The sequence below is a fragment of the Bos grunniens genome, chromosome 11, assembly GCF_055505025.1.
Source record: "Bos grunniens cultivar Pamir isolate PY7600 chromosome 11, Bosgru_T2T1.0, whole genome shotgun sequence".
Classification (NCBI taxonomy): domain Eukaryota; kingdom Metazoa; phylum Chordata; class Mammalia; order Artiodactyla; family Bovidae; genus Bos; species Bos grunniens.
The window spans coordinates 59,747,281-59,765,710 of record NC_141175.1 but is presented as its reverse complement, the minus strand read 5'-3'; the positions used below and the strand labels follow the sequence as shown (position 1 = coordinate 59,765,710).

General features: G+C 43.0%; 1 protein-coding gene across 2 annotated transcripts in view; it reads left to right on the top strand.

Moving 5' to 3' along the window:
- LOC147363163 (lysine-rich coiled-coil protein 1) overlaps positions 1–18,430 on the top strand; it is a 29,279-nt gene that overhangs the window by 1,790 nt on the left and 9,059 nt on the right. The window contains exon 1 of one of the 2 annotated variants that reach the window (XM_086326626.1): positions 13,191–13,322. The exons of the other annotated variant lie outside the window; for it this stretch is intronic. The gene's annotated coding sequence lies outside the window, so the exon portion shown is untranslated. Of the gene's footprint in view, positions 1–13,190; positions 13,323–18,430 lie in introns of those variants that run through there. 2 annotated transcript variants of the gene reach the window in all.

The following is an 18,430-nucleotide window of genomic DNA, read 5'->3' as shown; positions in this document are numbered from 1 at the left end:
GGGAGGATTGTCCAGTTGGCCCGATGAAATCATAAGAATCCTTATAAGAGGGAGTTGGGGGGTGATCAATGTCAGGTGGAGATGTAACAATGGAAGCAAGAAGGTCAGAGTCAGAGAGAGAGACATTTGAAGATGCTATATGGTTGGCTTTGAAGTAGGAGGAAGGAGCTATGAGCAAAGAAATGCAGGTGCCCTCTAGAAACTGGAAAAGGCAGGGGTATAGCTGCTCCTCCAAGAGCCCCCAGGGGGAGCACGGCCCTGATGACACTTTGATTTAAACCCAGTGAACCCTCCGTTTCTGGCTTCTGATAACTGAATTCTAATATAATAAGTTTATGTTATTTTAAATCACTAAGTAATTTGTTAAAAAGCAGCAATAGAAACTAACACATACAGTATTATACTTTGTTTTACATAAGAGATACCAAGGGAACATTTCATGCAAAGATGGGCTCGATAAAGGACAGAAATGGTATGGACCTAACAGAAGCAGAAGATATTCAGAAGAGGTGGCAAGAATACACAGAAGAACTGTACAAAAAAGATCTTTACGACCCAGATAATCATGATGGTGTGATCACTGACCTAGAGCCAGACATCCTGGAATGTGAAGTCAAGTGGGCCTTAGAAAGCATCACTGCGAACAAAGCTAGTGGAGGTGACGGAATTCCAGTTGAGCTATTTCAAATCCTGGAAGATGATGCTGTGAAAGTGCTGCACTCAATATGCCAGCAAATTTGGAAAACTCAGCAGTGGCCACAGGATTGGAAAAGGCCAGTTTTCATTCCAATCCCAAAGAAAGGCAATGCCAAAGAATGCTCAAACTACCGCACAACTGCACTCATCTCACACGCTAGTAAAGTAATGCTCAAAATTCTCCAAGCCAGGCTTCAGCAATACGTGAACCGTGAACTTCCAGATGTTCAAACTGGTTTTAGAAAAGGCAGGGGATCCAGAGACCAAATTGCCAACATCCGCTGGATCATTGAAAAAGCAAGAGAGTTCCAGAAAAACATCTATTTTTGCTTTATTGACTATACCAAAGCCTTTCACTGTGTGGATCACAATAAACTGTGGGAAATTCTGAAAGAGATGGGAATACCAGACCACCTGACCTGCCTTTTGAGAAACCTATATGCAGGTCAGGAAGCAACAGTTAGAACTGGACATGGAACAACAGACTGGTTCCAAATAGGAAAAGGAGTATGTCAAGGCTGTATATTGTCACCCTGCTTATTTAACTTCTATGCAGAGTACATCATGAGAAACGCTGGGCTGGATGAAGCACAAGCTGGAATCAAGATTGCCAGGAGGAATATCAAGAACCTCAGATATGCAGATGACACCACCCTTATGGCAGAAAGTGAAGAGGAACTAAAAAGCCTCTTGAGGAAAGTGAAAGAGGAGAGTGAAAAAGTTAGCTTAAAGCTCAACATCCAGAGAACTAAGATCATGGCATCTGGTCCCATCACTTCATGGGAAATAGATAGGGAAACAGTGGAAACAGTGTCAGACTTTATATTTGGGGGCTCCAAAATCACGGCAGATGGTGATTGCAGCCCTGAAATTAAAAGATGCTTACTCCTTGGAAGAAAAGTTATGACCAACCTAGGTAGCATATTCAAAAGCAGAGACATTACTTTGCCAACAAAGGTCCATCTAGTCAAGGCTATGGTTTTTCCAGTGGTCACGTATGGATGTGAGAGTTGGACTGTGAAGAAGGCTGAGCACCAAAGAATTGATGCTTTTGAACTGTGGTGTTGGAGAAGACTCTTGAGAGTCCCTTGGACTGCAAGGAGATCCAACCAGTCCATTCTAAAGATCAGTCCTGGGTGTTCTTTGGAAGGAATGGTGCTAAAGCTGAAACTCCAGTATTTTGGCTACCTCATGTGAAGAGTTGACTCATTGGAAAAGACTCTGATGCTGGGAGGGATTGGGGGCAGGAGGAGAAGGGGACGACAGAGGATGAGATGGCTGGATGGCATCAACGACTCGATGGATGTGAGTTTGAGTGAACTCCGGGAGTTGGTGATGGACAGGGAGGCCTGGCGTGCTGCAATTCATGGGGTCACAAGGAGTCGGACACAACTGAGCGACTGAACTGAACTGAGAGTAAATATTATATAAAATCCTTTTTGATGTATGAAATTAAATTTATAGAGAATATAATGTGTTAGTTCTTGAACCTAAAAAACATAGATTACTAACTTCTCTGGGGCTTCCCTGGTGGCTCAGATGATAAAGAATCCGCTTGCAGTGCAGGAGACCTAGGTTAGATCCCTGGGTCAGAAAAATCCCCTAGAGAAGGGTATGGCAACCCACTCCAGTATTGTTGCCTGGAGAATTCCATGGACAGAGAAGCCTTGCAGTCTACAGTCCATGGGGTCACAAAAGAATCAGAAATGACTGAGTGACTAACAGGGTCACTTCACAAAGTCTGAGTATTTGTCCCCTCCACCTCCAAATTCATACGTAGAAATCCTCACCCTCAATGGTGATGGTATTAATCTGTGGGGGCTTGGGTAGATCCTTAAATCATGAAGGTGAAAACCTCATGAATAAGAGTCATGCTTTATATATAGAAGAGGCTCCAGAGATTGCCTTGGCCCTTCTCTTCTGCCATGTGAGGATACAAGGAGAATTCTGTGACTTGAAAAGAAGCCTTCATCCAAACATGCTGGCACCCTGATCTAGGACTTCAAGCTTCCATAACTGTAAGAAATAAATTTCTGGTGTTTATAAACTACCCAGGCTTTGGTATTTTGTTATTGCAACTCAAATGGACTAAGACTCTGATCTAACCTAGTAAAGGAAAAGGGAAAATGACAGTTAAATTATAATAAAATAACATATATTCATTGTAAACTCCAGGAGATATTGAAGGACAGAGAACTCTGACATGCTGCAGTCCATGGGGGTCTCAAAGAGTTGGACACAACTTGGCAACTGAACAACAACATAAAAAAAAAAACTAGCTTATATAATGTTAATACTATTTAAAAAATAAAAGGACCCAGCTTTTTAAAAAAATTTACAGAAACTGATCTATGATTACGTAAGACAGTGTTCTAGACTCAGATAATTATAAATACGATTTTACATAAGTGAAATGAATATCCAGATATTTGAAGTACAAGGCTGTTGCTTACTTCCTGGGGCATCCAGCATCTCTGGCCAGGACCAGTGAGACAGGGGATGTTGACTCTAGTTATCAGGCTGGTGATGGAGAAGGGAGCACAGGGCTCTGTGGTATCAAACACCAACACAAATCCTATGCAAAGGCTTTTTGCCCATCTACCCACCTACATTTCATTTTTTCCCCACTGGGATCAGCCTTTCTTGCTGGCCCTAGCCCTACTTCTGCCAACAATAAGCCAGTGCTTACATGTGCGTGCTCAGTTGTGTCTGACTCTTTTTGACCCCATGGACTGTAGCCCGCCAGGCTCCTCTGTCCATGGGATTTAACAGGCAAGAATACTGGATCGAGCTGCCATTTCTTCCTCCAGAGGATTTTCCCAAAAAGGGATCAAAGGCATGTCTCATGCCTTCGCAAGTGGATTTTTTACCACTGTGCCACCTGGGAAGCCCACATTATGTCAGTTGCACCCTACAATCATCATAACAACCAAAATATCCACCCCCACATTTCTAAGATGGCCCCTAACTAGTGGAACTGCCTCCATTGAAAAGTGCTGGTCGTCATCATCAGAAAAAGCACATTTAGAGTTTTTAGTGGATTTCTTATCGCTCTACTGGAGATGTTTAGCCAGAAAAGATTTAAGAAGGACATGAGAGCTTTCTTCAGCATCATTCATCAAAGCATGGAAGAAGCAGGAGATTCATTCCACGTTTCTTAAGAGAGCAAACGAGGGTCCAGAGTGGACATAACCATTTGGCAATGTGGTGTCGAGGTTAAGATCCTAAACTTGAGCTTCACAGACCCTCACAATCCTATCTCTCTTGAGCACTTTTCTGCTCCAAGAAGATGGAAACTTTCCCATTGTTAATGATTTTAATAGCCATCCAGTCTCTTTCTTTGATATATCTATTAACAGATAAAGAAGGATGGTAAGAAAGAAAGAAAAATGAGATTGTGGAAGTCAAAGGACCCCTGGTCCCACAAGTACTGGCTGAGTTAGGAGATTGCAGACAAGGGAATGATGAGAATGACTACAGTGGTTCTGTAACTCAAAGTGGGATCCAGCTGCTCGCCACTCCAAAACCATTAAAGAGGCCAGGCTGGTGGAAAGAAAAGTTTGCATTATTTTGGTTGCTGGCAACCGGGGGTCAGGAAGGCGGATGCTTGTCCAAAGGTCAACTACTCCCCAACCCCTAACAATTAGGGCACAAGAGCTTTTATAGACAGAGAGAGGGACTGCATACAGAAACAGCAGTCAGCTCTGACGGTCATCTTGAAGTTGGTCATTGGTGATGTGACCAGCTTCATCTTGATTTAGTACAGTTAATCTTCAGTTCCAGGGTGGGTTTATTCCCATTTCCTTGAGGCCAGTTCTTGGAATTGTGGCAGCTTATGTCATGGCTACAGTCTGGTCATTATATAGTTAAATTCTCCACCTGGTCGGGATTTTGGTATCTATAAGAGAGCTCACAGGATATGGCTCAAATTTTTATCTATAGCTATTGAGAAGGAACTAAAGGTCCTTAGCTGTGCTTAATGACTACATTATTATTTGGTCTCCTTTGACTGGTTTTCTTTGCTTCTTCATTTTCTTACTTCTCTAACTAGATTTATTCTTTTCTAAAAAAAATTTTATTTATTTATTTATTTATTTTTGGCTGCATTGATCTTCTTTGCTGCACTCAGACCTTTTTTCTCTAGTTGAGGAGAGCTGGGGCTACTCTCTAATAGCAGTGCACAGATTATCTTTGCAGCGGCTTCTCGCTGCATGGACTCCAGGGCAAGAGGGCTTCAGTAGTTGTGGCACATGGGCTTATGTGCCCCATGGCATGTGGAATCTTCCCAGACCAGAAATTGTCCCTTGCGTTGGTGAGCAGATTCTTACCCAATAGATCTGGACGTATTATTTGGCTGAAGTTTTTCCACAAACAAAAGGTCAGCAGAGAACATGGGTGGGACGATGGAGGGGAAGAAGGTGGTAAGGACCATAGGGTCCTGCTCCATTTCGGTTCCATTTACCTCGATTTTTAGCTGAACTCCCCTCCCCACTCAGGCCATACACAAGGACATTACTATGGCTATTGAGTACCCAGCACCCTAAAGAAGTGTGGGCAACCATTGCTGGGTTCCCAGTCTTGTACCTCAACGGTAGAAGAAGCTAACATGAAGTGGCCAAGACTGGGGCCTATTTTGGAAAGAATTATTAGCATAACATTATAAGCCTAAACATGGGTTTCAAGTAACCCTTACTATAAGCTCCACTGGTTAACTTTTTTTTTTATGTATTTTTGGTGGGGATGCTTCCCTGGTGCCTCAGATGGTAAAGAATCTGCTTGTAATGTGGGAGACCCAGGTTCAATCCATGGGTTGGGAACATCTCCTGGAGAAGAGAATGGCTTCCCACTCCAGTATTCTTGAGACTTTGTCTTTTTTTTTTTTTTCTAATTTATGTATGTATTTATTTATGGTATAGATTCTCAGATTCTTATTTTATTCGATAAGTTGTAAGACATTGTTATTGTTTTTTCTTTTTCATTTGTTATTAACTCCTGTATTTTACTTTATTTTTTTTCAGCTTTATTGAGATATAATAACATATAACATTGCATAAGTTTAAGGTGTGCAATATGATAATTTGCCACTGGTTAACTTTCATCTCGGATAGAATCTGTTCCCAGATTCCACATCACAGCCCCAAAATCTTTTTTTTTAGCGTCAAAGTCTTTAACCATATTCTGTTTTCATATTATTATCCTGAATTTTTGAGCAAATAATCTCAGAGGCCTTGAAAGAGTGATTGCATTCCCTTCAGTTGGATATGCTACAGTTCAAGGAATATGTAGAAGTAAGTGTGAAGGTGGAGATGTCTGTGAAACCCAGAGTAACGATTTTGAACCACCAAGACAGTTTGTGTGCCTGTGTTAATATCATGGTAGCTGATCCACCACGCTCGATCCTTCCTTTTGGTGAGATTCAGTCACACACCTGCAGGACCACCACCTAGTGGCAAATCAAGAGAGCTGCAAGATTTTAAATCTTTTTTTGAAGACCTTTTTTTTTTGCCAGGCATGGCTTTACTGGGGCCCCTGCTGTAGCAGGGCGGAGCAAGAATAAACAACAGGTTCCCTTGCTTGTTTGCTCCCCTAGGGAGGGGACAAGCTTGTTCCTTATTTGGGGTGAGGGTAGGGATGTGTCCAGAGGTTCGGCTGGAGGGGTGGCTTAGGTGTTGTGGGCAGAGGGTGTGCTCTGTACCCTGCTTTTGTTCCTGACACCCAGTTTTTGCTCCCGGCTCTTCTAAAGTGGTGGTTGGTTTTTTGGTCTCTCTGTATCTTTTGTCCAGAGTTCACCCCAACTGCACATGCAGGCAGTTGATTTTAGTCCTATATAGTTTCTTTATATTTTGCTGTTTGGAGGAGAGGTGTGTCCAGGCGCAAGCATTTTAGCAAAGGTCCCCAGGTCTCCCAACCTGTCTCATTCCCCACTGTGAAACTGTGCTCAGTCGCTCAGTCATATCTAACTCTTTGCGACCCCATGGACTGTACCCCACCAGGCTCCTCTGTCCATGGGATTTTTCAGGCAAGAATACTGGAGTGTGTTGCATTTCCTACTCCAGGGGAAAAACTCTACACCCTTATTATTTTAGTAAAAGTACAGCACTTTATCATTGGTTTCGACCTTCCTTTGTACCCAGAGCTAAGATTCATTTAGGCCAGGGCTCGAAAAGGTTCCTTTAGGCCTGTGAACTAAGAACAATTTATACATTCTTTAATGATTGGCACTGGGGTAGAATGGGGGAAATCAAAAGAATATTTTGTGACACTTGAAAATTATGTGAAACTCAAATTTCAGTAACAATAAATCATATAAAAAAAGCAGCCATACTCATATGTTTACATATTTTCTAAGGCTTCTTTCACACTATAGCCCCAGAGTTGAATAACTGCAACAAAGACCACATGGCCCACAAAGTCAAAAATATTTACTGTCTGGCCTTTTACAGAAAATGTTTGCCAATCCTGCTTTAGACTAATAGTAGCTAACGCCTAGCAGTGTTAAATAAGCCAGGGGTTGCTCACTGTTTTCAAATGCATTCACTGGCTGATTCATTATCATTTCATAATCACAGGATCAAAGAGGTTTGTGGGCACACCTAGCCCTCACATTCCAGAATGAGAGGAGCAGGTTCCCTCCTGAATAGTCCATTATATCCTGTGTAATCGGGGTTCCCAGGTGGCACAGTGGTAAAAAATACACTTTCCAATGCAGGAGACCCAGGAGACAGAGGTTGGACCCCTGGGCCGGGAGGATCCCCTGGGGAAGGAAATGGCAACCCACTCCAGTGTTCTTGCCTGGGGAAGCCTATGGACAGAGGAGCCTGGCGGGCTACAGTCCATGGGGTCGCAATAGAGTTGGACATGACCTAGTGACTATACAACAACAGTAACAATCCTATAAAATTACATCATTGACAAAACTTCACTCTCTCTGGTCCCTGCATTCTTACTAAAGTAGCACTCCTGCTTCCATCTTTCTTCCTTCAGCTCCTAAAATTCTCAGCTCAAATTGCTTTCCTCTCAAGAGCTCCTGAAGGCACTCATTCCACATGCATTTATCAGCACTTTTACCAGGCACTATACTCGGTGCCCCGACACAAAGGTGATTAAAATGTAGGCCCATATGATATATAAAATAGATAACTAATGAGAACCCACTGCGTTTCACAGGGAACTCTATTCAATGCTTTCTGGTGACCTAAATGGGAAGGAAATACAAAACAGAGTGGATATATGTATGCATGCTAAATCACTTCAGTTATGTCCAACCCTTTGTGATCCCATGGACTATAGCCCACCAGGATCCTCTGTCCATGGAATTCTCCAGGCAAGAATACTGATGTGGGTTGCTGTGCCCTCCTGCAGGGGATCTTCCCCACCCAGGGATCAAACCTGAGTCTCACATCTAACCTGCATTAGCAGGCAATTCTTTACCACTAGCGCCACCTGAGATGCACAAATACATGTATACGTATAGCTGTTTCACTTTGCTGTACAGCAGAAACTAATGCAACATTGTAAAGCAAATCTACTCCAACAAAAACTTTTTTTGAAATATAGGCCTGGTATCTAAGACATTGACCATTTAGAGAGAATTATAGGTAATGGCGGCTTCCCTGGTCGCTCAGTGATAAAGAATCTGCCTGAAACGCAGGAGCCAAAGGAGACAAGGGTTCGATCCCTGGATTGGGAAGATCCACTGGAGCAGGGCATGGCAACCCACTCCAGTATTCTTGCCTGGAGAATCCCATGGACAGAAGAGCCTGGCGGGCTACAGTACATGGGGTTGCAAAGAGTCAGACACTGAAATGACTTAGCACATACGCATGCATATAGAGATGTACAAGGCAAAGGGGAAAGGGTAGTAATGGCAGCCTAAGAAATCAGGAAAGGCTTCAGAAGTAGCAGACAAAGATAAGTGTGGGAGTGGGGGGAAACTTTCAGGCCCAAGGACAGAGCAGAGATATGGAGGTAAAGAAACAGCATGATATTGTATAGGCAATTACAATCAGTATTCTGGGAGCTAAAGAAGCACACGTATTATACTTCACTTTATCCTCTGTCACCAGACTATCTCACCCTTTATGTCCAGTGTTTCATATACAGCAAAAATAAGTGTTTGAATGCTTGAAACTGTGCTTTATTTGCATTACTTCATATTGCTTTCACAACATCCTTTGAGGTGGGTATTACTGAGACTTCCTAGTTAAAAAGTAGATCCCTCTCCTAAGTATAATCCCCCAGAGAAACTCTCACATGTGAGCATAATGAGACTGAACAAGAAAGTTAAAGCAGCATCGTCTATAAAATTAGAAATGGGAAATAAGCCCAAAGTCTTAAGACAGGAGAATGGATAGCTCATGTGTATTCATACAATGGATGTTATAGAGCTGTGAAAGGGAATCAGTTATAACCTCACAACTCAACAGAGGTTAATATCAAAAAATAGTAAGTGAAAAAAGGAAACTTCAGGGGAATAAATAGTAGGCAAAATAACATTTATGTAAAGTTTTAAATCATGCAAAGTAATACATCATGTTACTTAGGGATACATATCTATGTAGTAAAAATATAAAGAACCAGGCTACCTCGCCCCTTGCTGGCATTCAAAAAAAAAGAAAACTTTCCTTTACACTAACCTGGCCTCTTTATTGAATTTTGAGCATGAGAATAAGAAATGCTGAATTCAGGATAGTGTTTACTTCTGAGGAAAAGAGGAATTCATTCGGAAGTAGGAAGAGGGTGTTTCAGGAAGAAGTGGCAGATGCAATAAACTGAGTTATGCATAGTGTTTATGGGAATCAGTAAAGGTTTAATGTTGCTGAATCATAAAGTGAAAGCAGGGTGGGGAAGTGAGAACACTGGGAAGCTAATGAGATCAGGGAGGTGCACAGAAGCCCAGTAGTACAGCATTCATGATTGACTGAATGAAGAGCCAGTAATGACTTCCAGGTAGTACCCTTTGGCAGTACCGAGAGTAGACTGGAGGGTGAAATTGAAATGTAGCAGTACCCTATGGTCCTTGGATCCCCCACCCCACCATGTCCTCAGCCTGCCTTTTGTCTGTGGAATAACTCCTGTTGTTGTTCAGTCACTCAGCCCTATCCAACTCTTTTCGACTCCATGGACTGCAGCACACCAGGCTTCCCTGTCCTTCACTATGTCCTGGAGTTTGCTCAAACTCATGTCCATTGAGTCAGTGATGCCACCCAACCATCTCGTCCTCTGTCATCCCCTTCTCCTCCTGGCTTCAATCTTCCCCAGCAGGGTCTTTTCCAACGAGTTGGCTCTTCACATTGGGTGGCCAAAGTACTAGAGTTTCAGCTTCAGCATCAGTCCTTCCAAAGAATATTCAGAATTAATTTCCTTTAGGATGGATTGGTTTGATCTTCTTGCAATCCAAGGGACTCTCAAGAGTCTTCTTCAGCACCATAGTTCAAAAGCATCCATTCTTCTTTGAAAGAAAGTACTCAGCTTTCTTTATGATCCAGCTCTCACATCCATACATGACTACTGGAAAAACCACAGCTTTAACTACATGGACCTTTGTGGGAAAAATAATGGAACAACTTTAGCCGAAGAATAAGTTTAATCAGAGAAGTGAAAAAATGCATAAACAAAGGAAAACAGTCAAAGGAGACCAAATGATAACAATGCAGTCATTAAGCAAAGTCACGGGCCTTTAGTTCCTCCTCAAGAGGTATAGATAATATTCTGAGCTATATCCTGTGAGCTGTCTTATAGATACTTCTCCCCTCAGATGAAGTTAACTACATGATGACCAGACTGTAGGCCATGACATAAGCTGCCACAGTTCCGAGAACTGGCCTCAAGGAAATGGGAACAACCCACCCTGAAGATTAACTGTACCTAAAACAATCAGGGGTTTCCCTGGTAGCTCAGCTGGTAAAGAATCTGCCTGCAGTGCAGGAAACCCTGGTTCAATTCCTGGATCAGAAAGATCCCCTGCAGAAGAAGTAGGTTACCCACTCCAATATTCATGGGCTTCCCTGGTGGCTCAGATGGTAAAGAATCCACCTGCAAAGCAGGAGACCTGGGTTCCATCCTTGGGTTGGGAAGATCCCCTGGAGAAGGGCATGGCAACCCACTCCAGTATTCTTGCCTAGAGAATCGCCATGGACAGAGGAGCCTGGCTACAGTCCATGGGATTGCAAAGAGTCAGACACGACTGAGCAAACAAAGCACAGCACACAAAACAATCAAGATGACACTGGTCAGACCACTGATGACCAATTTCAAGGTGATTGTCAGAGCTGACTGGGCTGTTTCTGCATGGAGCCGCTCCCTGTCTATAAAAGCTCTTGTCCAGATTGTCAAGGGTAGGAGTTAGTCTTTCCACAGATTCCACCCTATCTCCCGCTTGCTGGCATCCAAAATAAAGAAAACTTTCCTTCCCACCAAACTGGCCTCTTTTGACTGTCTGACTTTTGAGCAGCAAGCAGCCCAGAACCCACTTTCGGTAACAAAATCAGGAATGATGATAAGTAAGGCAGACATTGCCCCGGCTCTAACAAAAGATAATGAGAACCAGAAATTAGGCAATGCTAGTTTGACGGGAAAGGAGAACATACAGAAGAGAAACTTTTGCACAGTGCACCAGGGGGCATGCCCATCAATTGGGAGATGGGTGGAATATTGTACAGCAACGAAACGAGTAAATTACACGTATATGCAACAGCTTGGATGTACCTTAAAACAGCAAGTGAAACAAGTCCCAGAATACCGCTAGAGAAAGACATAAATCTTATGAAATTCAAAAATAATCGAAACTTTTCCCCCACACATATTTCCTTTCAAATGAGTATATCTTTATCACATATATTATATTCATATGAAAGGAAATGACCACAAACAGGGTATTAATTTCCTTGGGAGATAGGGAATTAGAGGATGAAATGAACCGGTGTGTATGTATATTTGCATACACTGAGACTATCAGAAGGAGAGAGAAAGAGGTCATTTATGGAGCAATGATGACAGCATATCAAGACCAAGGATTTTCCACCCTGTATTAAAGGCTCTAACAAAGAAAACCAGTAAGGGAGGAAGGCATGTATTTTTCTGATTTTTTAAAAATTGTATTTATTGAGCTATGTCTGGTCTTAGTTGCAGCACTCAGGGTCTGTGTTGTGTCATGCAGGACCTTGTCTTGTTGCACATGGACTCTCTGCAGCGGGCAGGCTTAGTTGCTCCTCAGCATGTGGGATCTTAGATTGAACCCAAGTCCCCTGCTTTGCGAAGTGGATTCTTAACTACAGAACCGGGAAAGTCGCAGGTTTTTGGGTTTTTTTTTTTTTTTTCAATTAATTTAATTGGAAGATAATTACTTTACAATATTGTGATGGGTTTTTGCCATACAGCAACATGAATCGGCCACAAGTATACGTGTCCCCCCACATCCTAAATCTTCCTCCCATCTCCCTCCTCACCCTATCCCTCTGGGTTGTCCCAGAGCACTAGCTTTGGGTGCCCTGACTCATGTATTGAACTTGCACTGGTACAAGTGCATATGGTAATGTACATGATTACCATATGGTAATACACATGATTTAGTGCTATTCTCTCAAAACCTCGCCTTCTCCCACTGAGTCCAAAAGTCTGTTCTTTACATCTGTGTCTCCTTTGCTGCCCTGAATGTAGGATCGTCGGGTACCGGCTTCCTAATTGGTTTCAGACTCTCCCAAGGTGAGCTGCCCCAGGAGTTTTTCCTCTCTTCCAATGGTGGGTGCGTGCTAAATCGCTTCAGTCCTGTCCGACTCTTTGTGACCCGATGGACTGTAGCCCACCAGACTCCTCTGTCCATGGGATTCTCCAGGCAAGAATACTAGAGTGGGTTGCCATTGCCTTCTCCAGGGGATCTTCCCGACCCAGGGCTCAGACCCGTTTCTTGTGGCTCCTGCATTGGTAGCCGAGTTCTTTATCCCTAGCACCAACTGGGAAGGCCCATGGAGAGACCAAGGAACAGCAAAGAAAGTGAAAGTGAGTCACTCAGTCGCGTCCAACTCTCTGCGATCCCATGGACTGTAGCCCACCAAGATCCCCTGTCCATGGGATTCTCCAGGCAAGAATACTGCAGTGAGTTGTCCTTTCCTTCTCCAGGGAATCTTCCCGACCCAGGGATCGATCTCAGGTCTCCCATATTGCAGGCAGACTCTTTACCGACTGAGCCACCAGGGAAATCACCAAAGAGCAAAAGACTAAGGAACAGCAAGGAACACCGAGGTACACCAAGGAACAGCAAAAGAAAGGCTAATGCAAGCCAGAGAAGAAGAGAACTCGGGAAGTGACGGACTGAGCGGGTAGGGCAACCCGGAGGGCGCGGCTTTCGTGGAGCCGGGAGACTGCGCAAGCGCAGTAGCGCGCCTCGCCGCCATGGTTCCCGGTTCCGTCCAGTCAGCCGCTGGTGGTGGCGGCGACTTCCCCTCAGGAAGTCCGGTCTCCGCCTCCTCCTCCTCCTCTTACCCCGCCTGTTCGGCAGCGGCGGAGGCGGCGGTGCGGCAGCGGTTGTCCCTGCCTCTCCGCCACCTCCACCTCGGCCTATCCCCGGGCTGGCGGCGCTGGCGGGGAGGGGGACAGTAGTTGTAGACGCTGCCCCTGCCTCAGAGAAGGTGAGTTCCCGCCCCGGCGGCGGGGGCGGCCCGGGCCTTTAGCCCCTCCATCCTGCGACCCGGTAAAGGCCCGGCGCGCCCGGAGAGTGCGAAATGGCGGACCGGACAGGACCTGAGGCTCTCCGCTCCCCTCCCCACCCGTCACCCCTGGGAAACGGGCGCCGGGCTCCCACGTGGATCGCGGAGGGAGAAGGGACGTCTCCGCTGCCGGGGGAGCTGAGGTTGGAGCGGGAGAGAGGCGACCCGGCCGAGGCTGTAGATAGAGAGTGACAGGGCGAGGGAAGGGGAGGATGTGATGGGGACAGAGGCAAGGAGAGAAAAGGCCCCAGACGCGGAAGGGCGTAGACCTGCGCGGCGTGAAATTGAACATCCCGGAAAGTGGCGACCTCACTCACAAGTAGGGAGAAGTGGAGTCGGAACTTGGGGAGAATAGGAAGTAAACACGCGAGCCCAAGGTTCCTGGGGCCCTGGAGGAAGAGAAGAGGGGGTTAAGTTTTGAGGGATCACTTCGCAGAGTTTCCCCGGGTTTTTTGAGGATAACACCCTTTAAAACAAGCCTCCAAGATGTACAAGCTCATCTTGATAGTGGTGTGAGTTTTAATAGATACCTGCCAGTGTCAAAGCAGGACTTCAGTTAGGGCGGCGAAAACAACTTTTATTCAGTAACTACTGATAGTAGGAAAAATACTGAGCTCCATTCCGACTTTTCGCAGAAGTGACTGGGGGGTCTTAAAAGAAGGAATGGGGGAAGGTGGGGTTCAAGTAGAGTCGGAGAAGTACAGACTTAACAAAGGGTTGGGCAGTGTCAGCTTGCTGGCAATTACGGAAGTGAGAATTCTGTTTTCCCACAGAAACTGGGAGACAGCCTCTGAAATACATGATCATCACATTTCAAAGGAATGACTTTCAGATCCGTGAGACTCAGACACACCCGAGCTGTAGGAGACAGAAATACATTTCAAAGAGCCTGAGGAAGAGTTCGCAATTGTAAACCCTTTAGTAAGAACTGTATGAAAGAGAGGCCAGGAACCTCATCAGGTGTTGGCTAGAACAAACAGTAAATATTTTTTTGACAGCCGTGAGCTTTTCCAGACCTGAGCTCAACGATGGGGCTGGTTCATTCAAACGTGACCATGTTAAAATTTGGTCAAGTCTCTGCAAAAGTTTGAAAGAAATATACCTGCCTAGAGTTTTTACAGTTTTCACCAGTTCATTTTCCCTAAAACAAAGAGCTACTTCTTGACCATTTCGATCTAAGAGATGTTTGAGTTCTTACAAGTACTGTAAGAACTTACAAGTACAAACAAACTGCTGGTTCCAAACTATGAGTTTAGGCTTTAAGGCAGTTTTGAAATGATTTTGGATCGTGGAGCTTGATCCCACTGCAGAAGATTCTAGTAGAACATTCAGCCATCTTCAGTTTCATAGTTAATTTTTAGTATTTGCAGTGTTGCCTCATGTTGCTTTTTGTCTCCAGAGAGACAAAATGAGAACATTATTTTTGGTGGAAGCCAGAACATTGTTGGATAATTTAATTTTCCTTTTTCCTGAGGAACAGCAGTAAATATAACTTCATTAAAATAATTTTTATTTTCATCTTCCACAGTATACTCTATTTTTGTGTACTCTTGAATAATCGTTTATACCTTTCACTTGAAGGAATGACAAAACAGTAAAATATTATAAATTTCTTAGAACATTTTGTAAATATTTTATATAAATTCCATTCACTAAAAATGGAAATCAGAAACTGTAACCAAATGATGTCTCATTAAGTACCTTAGTGAGAGCAACTTTTAGAAGACTAGGTTTAGTGTCTTCAATCAGCCTGGGTTAGTATTACTGTTCTGAGATTAAAAAAATAAAATCTGAATTTTCTGCTTTCATACCAAACTTCCTGCCTTTCACTAACAAGCCTGAGCTATTATGATGTCAAGACTACAATTCAGTTTAGCTTCCATAGCCACATCACAGAAATTTGGAAACAGTTTCTCATGGGGGGGAAAAAAACAGCTTTTTGCCAGAGTGGGGTTTTTTTTGTTTTGTTTTGTTTTGCAATGACTTTGAATATGTGCAGTTACTAAAGACTAAAAATCAGTTCAAAACAAAGTGTTGGCAGGCAGTTACCTTTCTGTACTGCTTCAAGGTGGTTTTGAGGGCATAGGAGTCTTGACTAAATAGATTCTAGTGCTAATTTCTCAACTAGCTTTATGACACTAAGTCCCAAACTTTCTGAACTTGTTTTGCCATCTGTGGGGAGGGGAGTTGGACTAGCCCGATTGAGTGACTTTCACAAACAGATGCTTTTGCCCTGCCCCTACCTTAGAGGACAGTTAGCAGTGTTTGAAGACTTTTTTCCTTGGTTTTTGCCACTGGACAAGGAACAGCTTGGTAAGCAGTGGTACTACTGGTATCTGCTAGATGCCAGAGATGGCACACACAACATGAAAAGCACAGGGCACCAACATAGACATACCACAGCCTCCACAAAGGATTATCCTACATGAGATGTCAGTGTCAAGGTTGAGGAAGTCTGCACAAACCAAATAGAGGACCTCACCAGCTTTAAAATTATGAACTGGTTTGGCTTGGCTGTGTACTAGAACAGCAATTTATAAAACGTGAAACTTTGACTTAAAATGGCTATCAAATGACGTTCAAAGAGTAGTGAAATATTTTGAGTTACAGCTGAGATTTTGTTAGGATTTGGAAAATAGAATTTACTACCTAAAAATTACCTCGTCACTTTTAAGTAAATATCCTTATTAATTATTCAGTTAACTGCTACTTAACAAATAATAAATATTTGATATGCTATTTAAAACACTCCTAGGACCCGGTATATTTTTAGTTTAGATATTTATAAACGCCTAATGTAATTTCCTATTGTACATGAGCTGGAAGAGAAAAAAAAAATTTATCTAGTACTTAGCCAGTATCTTTTTTTCTTAAGATTCCTCCAAAAGGTGTCAAAGAATTATCATCCTTTCAATTATTAAATTCCACTCTCCTTTTCAAGATCCTGAAAGGACTATTAAAACTCCTGATCCATTTTCACCTATAGCTGTAATACTTATGAAGGAGCTTCTCTTAAACTGGGCTTGATAATAAAGGTCAGTAAGGATTAAGAATTTGCAAGCAGGGAATATATAGAAGGTGTAAATTACAAATAGGAAATTGAGAAATTAGACTCAATCACAAAAACTCAAATACCACATGACCAGACTTACTTGAAAAGAAATATACATCACATTTATGGTGAAAGTGTAGTAAGATTTTCCAGGACACTTTGTAATTCATTGAAAGAAGTTTCTCAAATATTTTTGACAGTTAAAAACTTTTTTCAGAATAATATTACTAAGAAATCAATAGAAACAAAACCACAGCAAACAGTTCTTTCTTATCTGGCTTTTTAAAAGAAAAGAAAATTAGACTCATTTTCAGAATGAAGAGCATTTCTAACTGCTTATTGAATCTAACCCATTTACATAGCAATTGTCTGAAGTGTTCCTTTGTTTTTTTGCAGAGATTCGAGACAAATGACAGAAAATCAAGCTAACAAGCCCTTATATTTATTCAGAAACCATTTAGAGCCCCTCCCATTAACCAGGTTCTTATGTTAGGACATGATCATTCTTACTGACCTATTCACATTTACTGACCTTTTGGAAGGACTGGCACGTATTTGATGACATTCTAATTCAGAATGGGCCCAAGTAAAACTAATTTCTTAGTTGATCTAGTCAAGGTCCTTGAGCTAGCTAGCCATAGATTACTTACAATGATTGATATTCAAAACATTTGTGTGTGCTCAGTCACTCGGTCATGTCCAACTCTTTGTGACCCCATGGATTGTAGCCCACCAGCCTCTTCTGTTCATGAAATTTTCCAGGGAAGAATACTCGAGTGGGTTGCCATTTCCATCTCCAGAGGGTCTTCCCAACCCACGAGTCGAGTCCAGGTCTCCTGCACTGCAGGTGGATTCTTTACCAAAGGCTTAGTTTGAGTAAAGACAGGAAATTTCCCTGATCATCTAATGATTAGGAATCAGTGCTTTTCCTGCTGGGGCCTAGGTTAGGGAACTAAGATCCTGCAAGCTGTACAGCACAACCAAAATAAATGGACATAAATTTTATATTACATTTGTAACCAATAATCCCAATTAATGATTTTGTTAATTCCTTTATGTTTTGTCATTGGAAATGTGCCATAGCAAATCCTGTTACTTGTGTGATTTTATTAGTGTAAAATAACTATAAGTCATCCAGTTCTATGGCAAACTCATAGGTCACATACTAATCTCATTTCCTGAAAAGGCAAGGTTAATAACTAACTCAGTTAAGAGTGAGTATTCATAATACTAGAAAGTATACACTGCATCTCTCAAAACTTCTTAGATGGAATTTGACCCTCTGGTAAAAAGGAATAAAGCAGCATACTTTGGTTAAGAGAACGGAATCAGTTACCTAGTCTCCTAAAACAGCGGTCCCCCAAACAGTCCCCAACTGTTTTGGCACCAGAGACCGGTTCCGTGGAAGACAATTTTTACACAGACTGGGGGATGCAAGCGATGATCAGCTATAAATACAGATGAAGCTTTGCTTGGTTGCAGGCCACTTACCTTCCACTTTGCAGCCCTGTTCCTAAGAGGCCGTGACAGTTAACTGTCCGTGGCCCAGGGGTTGGGAACCCCTTTCCTGATACAGGCTGTGCTCTAGTCTTCCCTCAGGTTATAATGGTTTTAAAAGATTGCCAACCTCAAGAGCCAGGAGCAAGGCAGGGATGTCTATTCTCGCCAGTTCTTTTTAGTATTGTCCTGGACGTCCTAACCAGTATAGTCAGGAAAGGAAAAAAGGTTTACAGATTGGAGAGGAAGAAATCAGACTGTCTTTGTTTGCTGATACTAATGATCTGATCATCTATGGGCTCCGTGGTGGCTCAGTGGTAAAGAATCTGCCTGCAGTGCTGGAGAATAAAGTTCAGTCCCTGGGTTGGGAAGATAACCTGGAGAAGGAAGAGGCAACCCACTCCAGTGTGAAATTTCATGGACAGAGGAGCCTGGCAGTTCATAGTCCACAGGGTCACAAAAGAATCAGACACAGCTTAGC